This window comes from Ciconia boyciana, chromosome 13, assembly GCF_034638445.1.
Source record: "Ciconia boyciana chromosome 13, ASM3463844v1, whole genome shotgun sequence".
Classification (NCBI taxonomy): Eukaryota; Metazoa; Chordata; class Aves; order Ciconiiformes; family Ciconiidae; genus Ciconia; species Ciconia boyciana.
This window is the reverse complement of record NC_132946.1, coordinates 3614535-3622953: the sequence shown is the minus strand read 5'-3', so window position 1 is coordinate 3622953 and position 8419 is coordinate 3614535. Positions and strand designations below refer to the sequence as shown.

Genomic DNA, 8419 nt, shown 5'->3' with positions numbered 1-8419 from the left:
ATCGGCCGCCATCCCCGCCTGGCCGCCCCCGCGAGGGACGCGCTGCTCCAGCCCGCGTCCCTGGGACCCCCAAGGGACCTGACACCCCTCGGGGACAAAGCAGGGGCCTGCAGAGGTTGCTGTCCCTCAGCAGGCAGGTGGCCCTGCTCCAAAGGGACACCAGTGGCTTGATGCACCCCCCCCGCTGTGCACATCCTGCTGGAAATGATTTCCCTTCTGTGGTTCCAAGTCCCAGCTAAAACGAGGCTAAAAAACGTGCAAAACGCTGTTTTCGCTTCGTTTCCTTTGTGCGTTTCACAGCGTGTTCTGCAAACAGGGCACTTCCTCATAGTTTCACTTTGGCTCTCACGTTCGGGAATAAGAGAGAGGCTTTTATTTTAATAGGAAAACAGGATTATAAATTAGCAGCTGGGCTGCGAGAGCCCAGAATCTTCCTGTTAAAAATACCTGCACACGTTGCCGTGGCCAAAGCCGGGTGTCAGCACCGGGGACACAAGCAAGGAGGGGTCCTGGGTGCCACCCCTCTTGGTGCAGAGCGGGTGCCGGCGGCCGGTGGCACATCTGAGATGCAAGCGGTTAACCAGCTGCAACCGCTGAACAGAAAGGGCTTATACCAGATACCTGATGGAGAGGAAAATCCCAAGCAAGCATTAGGCAGCAGCGCTGGCTGCAGCCAATTTTCCTCGCTTAATATGTTTCCTGCACTCGTCCCCCTCCCTGACCTCAGCTCCTCCTTGGAGCACGTTCAGCCCCAGACGCACCGCTGAGCAACAGCCAAGGCCAGCGGGACTGCTGCCATTTTGTCCCTCCCCTCGGCTCGGAGGCCAGGGCTCCTGCCGCGGCTGCTGCCGACCCCAGCTTTCCCTCAGGGCTCCCCAAGCCGCCTGGGATAGGGTAAGGGGGCAGCAGCCTTGGGGGGTGAGCACCCCGTGGCACGACGGTGCTCTGTGCATCCGTCGGGGCTGCCGTGGGATGCTCGGAGAGCAGGGGGTCGGACATGTCACCTCCATCCTTTGCAAAGGATGCGTGTTCCAGATTCAGAGGCAGATGCGGATCCAAATCCAGATGAGGATCTGAATCCAGCTCCAAATGCAAATCCAGATGTGGATCCAAATCCAGATCCAAACCCTGATCCAAATCCAGACCCAGATCCAAGTGCAGCCCCACATGTGGTTCTACCCTGATCCAAATGTGGATCCAGATCCAGAGACGGACCCAGACCCAAATCCAGACACGGACCCAGATTCAAATCCCGATCTAAGCCCTGACCCAGGCTCTGCCGTGCGGTCCCCGGTGCGCGGCGCCCAGCCCGCGGTGCCTGGGGCCTCACCCTGCCGGTGCCCAGCACCAGCACCCGGCGGGTGCTGCCCAGTGGGGTGCCCTGCACCCAGCACCGGTGCCCACCGTGCAGTGCTCGGTACCCGGTGTGCCCAGCGCGGGCTGCCCGGCAGCCGCCCCTACGATGCCGCTGCCCGCTGCCGGCTCCCGGTGCCCCGTGGGCCGCGCCCAGCGGCTGGCGTGGGCTCCCCGCTGCCCGGGGCCGGCTGCCCGGGACGCGATGCGCAGCGCCCGTCGCACCGGCCCCCGCTGCCGTGGCCCGGTGCCACCGGCGGCGCGCGCTGCCCGTTACCGGCGGCGCGCGGCGCGACCGGCAGGTGTCGCCGCCGTCGCGGGCAGGGCGGCGGGCGCGCGTGCACTTCCGACGGCGCTCGGTCATGCCCCCGACTTTCCTCCCCTCCCTCCCGGCGCCGCGCGGGGCTCCCGCCCGCTGACACCGCCGAGGCGGCTCGCACGGCGCGGCGCGGCGCGGCGCGGCGGAGAGCGGCGCGGCCGCCCGGGGATGGCCGCCGGGGCCGCCCCCGCCCAGCGCCGCCGCTGAGACGCAGCGGGGCACGGTCCGCCAGGTAAGACGGGCTCCGGCTCCGGGGGTCCGGGCGGGCCGCGGCTCTGCCCCGCCGCCGAGGCGGGCCCGGGGAGGGCGGAGGGGGGGGGAGGGGGGTGTGTGTGTGTGACAGCCGTTGTGCGGCGGGGGGGGGGAGCGGGGCTGGCCGAGCGCGGCGGGGGCCGCGGCCCCCGTGCCCTGCCGCCGGGCGGGGGGCCCTGCCCGCCGCCCCGCGTTACCACCCCGCTTGGCTTCGCGTCGCAGCGGCGGCTGCAGCCGCAGCTCCCGCCGGGCCCGCTGCGTTCCTGCTGCCGCTGGAGTGGCGGGGGCACCGCGTCCCCGCCGCGCTGCCGGCATCTTCCCTTCCCTTCCCTTCCCTTCCCTTCCCTTCCCTTCCCTTCCCTTCCCTTCCCTTCCCTTCCCGCTGCCCAGCGCTGCATTCCGGCCGCACTCATATTTGCAACCGCAGCCCGGTCCGGCCCCCCGCTCCCCCCTCGACCTCCCCCCGCCTCGATCTCCCCCCCCCCAAGCGCGAGCCTGGCCCTAGGTCGGTGACGTCACGGGGGGGGGCGCAGCGAGGGTCTCCCCGGCAGCCCCGGCCCCACGGGTGGGCGCAGCCCGTGGGTGGCCGCGGTGCTCCCGGCTGGCAGCGCGGGGATGCGAAAGGGACTTGGTGCAGCTGAAGCCCCCCTGGAGGAAGGCGGGCTGGGAGCCCCGGCCCCCCCCCCCCCCGAGCCCTTCTGCTGCAGCTGATTTGAAGCTGCTAAATTCCAGCTCCGTTTCAGTGTCTGTGTGTGTGTGTGTGTGTCCGTCCCACCACCCCCTGGAAATGTGCAGCTGGAACAGCAGCCTGAGCATGGCGGTGCATGCACAGCCAGGGATCCCAACGGAGATGCTGACCGGCCTCTTCCCCCGGCCCAGGGGTCGGCATCCCGAGGGCTCTCCGGCCGGTGGCGAAGCGTCGCAGCTGACGTCGCAGACCTGCCGGAGGTTTATCATTGACGTCAGAGCGGGGAGCTGCTGGGGTGTGTGTTTGTTCCCCGCCACCTTTGACGGAGCGCGATGTCGTCCCTTAGATGTGAGCAAAAGCTTTGGGTTTGCAAAAGCTCTTGTGGCCACTGGTGGCCTGCTCTCCCTTTGGCTGCCAGCGGTGCCCTGGCTGGTGCCCTCAGGTGACCTCCCAAAGTGATGTTTTGGAGGAACAAAAACAACAGTGGGGTTTTTGCGTGGGAGAGGGCTCCTAGGGCCCTGTGCAAGGTGGAGAGAAGGCATCTCTGGTGGTGCCAGCACCTTCAGAGGGCTCCCCCAGCTCAGCTCCAGCTGCCCCAGCTCTTGGCCATCGCTGGAGCCTCTTTGAGGGTCCAGAAATGGTTTTCTGCTGGGTGCCGGGACTTTGCAGAGCACTCCTACCCCACAGCTGCCGGGACGGTGCAGCCGCCTTCCCCGGGGTGGCAGCTCGTGTTCCCCAGGTGGGCGAGCAGCGCCGTGGTGGCTCTGCGGATGTGGGTGCTGTCACCCGTGTGTCGGTGGGGGGACCCGCGGGGGATGAGGCGGGGTTTGGCTCTGCATGGAGCCCCAGCGCTGCACGGTCAGGTGCACAGCCGGCGCTGAGACCGCAGCTCCTGGTGTGTGTCACTGGCTGATGAAAATGGACCTTGAGCTGCTGGGGGATGGATTGGAGAAGGATGGGAAGGAGCCAAGTGAGATGGAGAAAAGGACACGTTCCCCCTGAGCGCTCTCGATGTTCCCCATGGGATTGAGGTCTGCCTCGAGGCACGGCGAGAGCAATGATGGTGGGGGGGGGTTCAGCGTGGGTCTGCGCACGGGGCTCAGAGCCCAGGCTGGGGGCACCCGCACCCTGAGCAGCAGCTCTGCAGCCCGGGGCCGGGAGCTGTGTGAAGTTCAAGGCAGGAAGTGAGAAATAAAAAGAAAAAAATACCACGACCGGTAGAAACAGCTGGGGAGATTTAGGGAAGCGGCACGGCTGTGCCGTGGAGCCCAGAAGAAGCGTGCATCCTCGTCTGATGAGGAGCTGCTCGTGCCAGGGACCGCAGACCCACCTCTCCTCTCCCGGCTCTGTCTCCTCTGCAAGCCCCAGGGAACAATTGCATACAGAGTGCTTCGTTTCAGAGCCGCCACAGTCATTTCAGAGACCTTTTAGGCAGGAAAAGTGCTCTGTAGCGTGTAATTTGAAGGTTCTGCTCTGAACCTTCACTGTCGCTCTGCTAAATGATCCTCTGCTCTTCCAAACCTTTGCTGCCTGGAAACCAGCGGCAGTGACCTGGTTCCTGGCCTCGCTCCGTCCCCGGTCTCCCTTCAGCCCTGTGCTAAGGTGAGGGGAGTCGTGGGTTGCAAGGAGCAGCCCAGGGTGTTTCTCTGTCTTGCATGGGGCCTCTCAGACATCAGAGTCCTGTGAGATTTCAGCCAGTCTTAATCATCTCTCGCCTCTGCCTGAGCTGCAGAGGTTGTCACAGCTCGCTCAGGATTTTACAGCCCGGAGGGTCGGGTCTTGTGAGGGCTCTTCGGGAAAATCTAGGGACCCTGACTGATTTCCCCCAAAATGGGGGAGCTGCAGAATTATTTTCTGTAGCATCCCACAGGCTTGGCAGCTCGCGGCGGGGAAGGACGGTTTGTTCTGCCATCAGAGGAAACGGCACAACTTTGGTTTAACTGATGGAGCCATACCGCAGCCTTGCCGGGGGCACGGCAAGCTGAGCCTTGGAGGTGACGGGCCATCAGTTAGCCAGGGAGCGTGATATTGCTGGGGGTTTCCTCACCCTCGTCTTTCCTCTCCTGCCCATCCCAGCGTGAGTTGCCTGAAAACTTTTGTTGGTTGGAGGCACACCTGCAGGAACAGAGCGAGCTGTGGGTTTCCTCTCGCCGTGGGCGCTGCCTGCCCTGCCAGATGCAGGCAGGGCTTTCGGTTCCCGGCAGCTGAGGTGTGCAGGCAGCTTTGCAGTGGGGTGCAGGCAAAGGGAAAAGGATGGGGAGAAGGAGAAACATTTGCACGTGAAGGGTTTGGCTGTCACCCCTCGGCCTGTTTGCGGCTGGTCCGGTCCCGTGCTGCGGCACAGGGCTGAGCGCTGGGCTGGTACGGTGGCAGCGTGCCGGCTGGCACCGTGCAGGCACGCACACGTCTCCTCTTGCCTCGCGCGGCTTCGCTCTGCTTTGGATTCGCTCCTGGTTTCCGCCGAGGCAGGGAGAGTCCCGGTGACGGCGGATTTATGCACGTTACCGAATCAGACGCGCGGCCAGGGCAAGAGGAAACTGTCTTGAGTCCATCCTAGCGGGCTGGATCAGCCGTGCCAGGCAGATACCTCCATCTAACCTGCTCTTAAAAACTGACGGTGCTGGGGACCCCACCCTGTCCCCAGGCGATCGCTGCCACTCACTAATGACAGACTTCCAGCTATGCAACTTGGCTTCTGCTCGCATCCTATCCCCCGCAGCAGGGCACGAGGCAGAGGAAAGGCAGTTTCCCTTTCCCGTCTTCACTTCTCCGAGGGATGCTCTGCAGCTACAGCCCTTGCGATGACTGGGCAGGATGCATCCCAGCTGGGGCAGAGGGAGCAGCATCGTCCTGCCGGCGTCCTGTCTCACCGCCCACCTGAAAACACACTCAAAATCCACCTGCCCACCACTCGGCACCTCGCGGATTTGGGATTTTCCCCAGGAGGGCTTGTACAGCTGCTCGGGGCCAGCAGCAGCGAGGCTTTCACCCCGGTGCGGAGGAGGAGGAGGAGGAAGAGGGAGGCAGGTGCAGGCGCTGGGTAGCCGGCGTCGTAGCCCAGCGCAAAGAGCCGGCTCCAAGCAGTGGTCACCACCTGCGCTCGCCAGCACCCAGCCGGCAAAAACTACACGTCCCAGCGAGCCGAGGGCCACCGCCAGCCGAGCAAGATGGAGAGCAGCTTCCTAGGGCTGGAGGTCACCCCCGGTCCCCGGCGGGAGGGTGGGCATCGCTGCGGGGAGGCTGCTTTGCTGCGCGAAGGCAGCCGCTTGGTTTTTGCTTCGGTTGCACGGCCTAGTTTTGAGAGCTGGAATATGCTCAAAGATGGGCTTTCTGAGTTGCTTTTTTTGGTTTTGTTTTGTTTTAAATGACAGCGTTTCCCCTTTAAATTTACATCTCTAGCTGGGGAACACAGAGCCTGGTGAGAGAGGGAGTGTGAGACTTTTATAAAAAGAACGAGTCGGGTTTTATTATCCCTTTGAGACGAGCAGGGAAAATCTATACTGAAGGCATGAAATAGCAATAAAAATGGACTTTTTGCCAAAGCAAAATTAATTGAGTGAATCTCAGTCCTCAAGCCTGAGCTCTGAGAGGCTTATGAGTTGGATATGAACCACGCTGCCCCCTTCCAGGCTCTCATGCCCCGAGGAGGGGAGGCAAAACCTCCCTCCGGTCCTCAGCGCCGAACAAGGAAGCGCGATGTGATCAGCGCACAGCAGCAAAGGACTCGTGCCTGGGATACGGGCATCCCCACCGCTTGCAGGGCTGGGGTTGCCTGCAGTCCTGATGATCCCTGGAGCAAGGACCTTCTCCAGGTCCCTTGGCGTGGGGACCTGCTCCGATGGCGTGAATGCGATGCCAATGATCGTTCAGTGGTCACCGCTCCAGCGTTTCCATCACTGTGAGTCATGGCATCCCATCTGGATTGCGGATTTGGGGCAGTCCAACAAGAGAAAGGAAGAAGGCTGGAAACAGGCTCCTTGCAGCCCGCTCTGGAAGCCGGGAGAGGAACCTGCTGTCTTATCCTGACCTGGGCTTGCTCTTATTAACCATTTTCCTCCCTTGTCTCTGCTTCCCGCTCCTGCCCCACGCTGGGGTCTGGCTCTCCAAGGCGCTTTCTGGGCAAAACCTTCCCAGAAAAGGAAATCCCCTCCTGGGTTTTGTTCATCTGGACGTACACGTGTGGTGGCACCAGCTCCGCTCTCCCCTTTTTAGGGGGGAGGATGACAGGAGGAGCCACCGGACAGAGCAGCCAGGGGAAAGACAGCTTCTTTTCAGCAGATGGTGCAAAGAGGACGAAGCTGCGTAAACCTCCCGAGCCCACCAGAGAGACGGAGATTAAATAGCGAGAGGGCTGAGAGGCAGCTCCAGGCGGGAGAAGGAAGGAGAAAAAAGGAAAATGGGGGTGGAAATAGGATTGGAGAGTGGAACTGGGGAGAGGAGTGTTGGTTTGAGCAGGAATCTCCTCCCACTTGATGTCTCCCCTCCAATTCAGAGGGCCTAGATTCAGTGCCATAAAAATACAGCCCTTTTCAATCCCTTATCTTGCAGGAGCAGAAACAATTGGCCTGCAAAGAAGGAGAAAACAATCTGTTTGACTGACAAACAAAAACACATTTCTGCACAAAAGGAGGAGGAGGAAGAGGCAGCTGTCTGGCTGCTGCTTCGGCTTTTTTCCTTTCCCCTCCCTCTCCTGTCCCCTCGCCCGATGGTGTCGGAGTGGAGCTGCTACCCTTGCCAGCAAAACACCCGCCGTTCTGACTGGCTGGGTTCAATGTCAGGCTCCTGCAGCAAATGTCATTGTCCGCCCCGCTGTCACCAGCCGTGGCAGAGATGCACAAGCCCCGCTGTGATGCCCTCCTGGGGACGGTGGGGAGAAAGGTGGTACCCTGAGCATCAGTGGGGCAGAGCCCGGCTGCCAGGAAAAGGTGCCCGTTGGGTGCCAGAGACAGAAACTGGTGCTTGAGAGAGAGGGACCAAAGCTGGCAGCTCACGGCGGCTGAGTTGGGGATGGAGGGGACGCAGGAGATCCCTCGTCGGGGGACCTTGGGGAAGTTCAGCCGGGTTGTTGGCGATACGCTGATAACGCAGCACGTGGGCAGCATCGTTGGAGCACCTGAGTGCTGCAACTGGAGATATTGCTGGAGCCTCGGCCATCTCCGGAGTCAGCTCTGTGCCTCGGTTTCCCTGTCTGCAAAGTCAGCAAGATAACATGCAAGTGCTGTAAGAGAGCTGGGGCACAGAGGTGCCCTATGCACCTTAAGTCATTATCCCAGCAAGCTGTTATCCCCACAAATCATTATTCCCAAAAAATCATTACAGCAACCACCGTACAAGCCAAATTGGTGCTGGGGGGAATCCGTCGGACAGGCAGGAGCAGAGCCCGAGGGATCTCGGCAGTTCTCCATCTCTCCAGAACAAACTCCTCGCTCGGAGGCTTTTTTAAAAGAAAGAGCAACTGATTTTCCCCATGCGATTCCCTGACCAGAAGCAGCAGCAGTTTCCTGCCTGGAACGGCCTTCCAAGGGGACTCTGTTCTACGGGGACACGTAAAGCAAATACCTGTGCTCTGAAAACAGCTAAATGCCATACCCAGCGCCTGCCCAAACCTGGAAAAGCGGGAGGCTGGAGCAGGGCGATCTCTGCAGGGGCTGGTTTAGTGCTGCCGCAGAGGGAATCTATGGTAAATAAAGGGGCACAAGAAGAAAACCCTGAAGCCACCAGGACACTCTTAATTGCTTTTGGTCCAGGTTGCTGGTGACCTGCTAGAGTCCACTGGCAAGATGATCCTGCACTGATGGACGATTTGC

The 8419-nt window shown here is 61.7% G+C and overlaps 1 protein-coding gene across 3 annotated transcripts in view; it reads left to right on the top strand.

Annotated features, from left to right (window-relative positions):
* The first annotated feature begins 1754 nt into the window (after nt 1-1754).
* Nucleotides 1755-8419, top strand: part of RAI1 (retinoic acid induced 1) — a 78889-nt gene continuing 72224 nt past the window's right edge. For all 3 annotated transcript variants that reach the window (XM_072877873.1, XM_072877871.1, XM_072877872.1), the window contains exon 1: nt 1755-1904. The gene's annotated coding sequence lies outside the window, so the exon portion shown is untranslated. The remainder of the gene's footprint in view (nt 1905-8419) is intronic.